The sequence below is a fragment of the Gossypium arboreum genome, chromosome 9 (genome assembly GCF_025698485.1).
Source record: "Gossypium arboreum isolate Shixiya-1 chromosome 9, ASM2569848v2, whole genome shotgun sequence".
Taxonomy (NCBI): domain Eukaryota; kingdom Viridiplantae; phylum Streptophyta; class Magnoliopsida; order Malvales; family Malvaceae; genus Gossypium; species Gossypium arboreum.
Genome location: NC_069078.1, coordinates 52,447,701 through 52,449,902, shown reverse-complemented (window position 1 = coordinate 52,449,902; position 2,202 = coordinate 52,447,701). Strand labels below are relative to the sequence as shown.

The 2,202-nt window shown below is 35.9% G+C and overlaps 1 non-coding gene across 1 annotated transcript; it reads left to right on the top strand.

The window, feature by feature from the left end:
• Nucleotides 1-1,816: 1,816 nt before the first annotated feature.
• On the top strand, nt 1,817-1,921 carry LOC128281310 (small nucleolar RNA R71). Its single transcript, XR_008271523.1, has one exon. It is a non-coding gene; the product is annotated as a small nucleolar RNA R71 (small nucleolar RNA).
• Nucleotides 1,922-2,202: the final 281 nt, after the last annotated feature.

The window sequence follows — 2,202 nt, the reverse complement described above, 5'->3', positions numbered from 1 at the left end:
CACACATAAATGGCATACATTTTACTAACTAATGCATTACATATTGTAGCTCAATACGCATCTATCATTTACTTCATAACCGAAACATCATCATAAGTAAATATATACCTTGAGATAGTATACATGTCATACCAATACATCATGTGCAAACATATATACATATAGGTGCAAGGGCCGAATCTCAAGTTGATTATAACTAATCATGAACATAACTCCAAAACACAAATCTTACCTACCATGCAATAAGCATAAATCATACTTATGGGTATACCATGGCCGAATACATTACAACACCATACCATTTCAATTTTGGTCATGGTTAAACAAAGAACTTAAAGTCTCACTCAAAAAAAAATGCTAAAAAGAAAATCCAAGAGTCCTCAATCCACCATCACATGTATCATTATCAAGCTTCATATTTAGCATGCAATGGCATTAACACAAAATCCACCTTGGCCGAATATCATCCCCATGACATAGCAAAGATTTGAACCATGGGCTAATTAGAACTCAAGCTAGCAACTAAAATCATGCATGAATCTCATGGCACAACCTCAAACATACCTTAATCTAGACACAAGTATGGCCAAACCTCCTCCTAATCCTCTTCCAAACCAAGCATGAAGTAAGAACTCCTTCCTTCTTCCTTAGAATTTTCGGCTCAAAGAAATGAAAAAAAGGATGAACAACAATTTTTTTTCTTTTTTTTTTCTTCAACTCACGGCAAAATGGGGGGTAACACTCACACATCCTTTCTTTTTTTTTTCTTTTCCATTTCTTTATTACCCATACTCATTAATTTATTTTTTCCTCCCATGATGCACCAACATAACATGTCTATGACATGTTTTGCCCATAATCCTTTGTCATGGCGGCCACTACCAATTAGGGGAAATTTGACATGCAAGTCCCCTTTTGATTACATGCACTATTAGGTCCTTATAGATTAGCCTATCACATTTCAAAAGTGTCACACAAGTCCTACTAACTGAATTCACATGCAATCGACTAAATCAAAGCTTGAAATTTTCACACATTCATAATTACATATTCTAGACAATAAATATTACGTTCAAACATTTCGGTGACTCGGTTTAGCGATCCCGAAACCACTTCCCGACTAGGGTCAATTTTGGGCTGTCACAGGTACATAGCCTGGCACACGGGCATGTGGCTTGGTCGTGTGACCCAAGTCAGAGAGTTTCATAGGCACAGACACGGTCATGTGTCCCTACTTCGAATGTCCACATGGCCTGAGACAAGAGCATGTGTCTCAGCCGTGTGACCCCTGCAATTTGAAAATTTTTATCTTTTTCCAAAAAATTCTATATGTTTTTGATTTAGTCCTGATTTAATGTGTTTTTAAGGCCTCGATGGCTCGTTTAAGGGATAGTATGTATGTTATTAATTGACTTTGTTATGATTGATGTTGTGATATTAAATGTTCAATATTTTTTATTATTTTGAATTGAAATCTTCGATAATGCCCGTAGCCCTATTCGAGGATGAATACGATTTAGGGGTGTTACAATTAAACCCCATTAGTAGTAAAGTTTTCAATTATTAAGGATATCAAGGATACTTGATATGAGAGTGAAGTGAGAGCATCCACTTCATGTATTCTGGTGACTCGTCTTCCTGGCGCTACTCAATTGGTTGGCCATTGATAATTGTTGCTAGCAATCCTCTCGATGATTTCATAAGTCTCATTATAAGACTTAGAAAAGAGAGCACTGTTAGCAGAAGTGACTACTACCATCCTCGTGTGAGCATTGAGACCATTATAGAACGCCTCTAATTGGATGAAATGAGGGATTCTGTGATGAGGGCATCTTTGTAATAGTTCTTTAAACCTTTTCCATGCCTAATACAAGGACTCATCATATATTTGTTGAAAGGTAGTGTTCTCATTCCATACATAAGCATTCTTGCTAGGTGGGAAATACTTCATAAGGAATCTTTCTGCTAATTCTTGTCATGTGGTAATTGAAATTGGTGGCAATGAATTCAACCAGGTTCAAGCTCTATCATAACCTTAATCTTAGTGCATTTTCGTTTAATGTTTGCTGCATGATTGAATGTTTGTGTGAAAATCTCGTTTAAAAATTTTATTGTTTGATTGGTCAATTTGATAAAAAAGACTAAATCGCGTAAAATGCAAAAGTGTTATTCTATTAGTTAAGAGTGTTAAATACCTTTGGC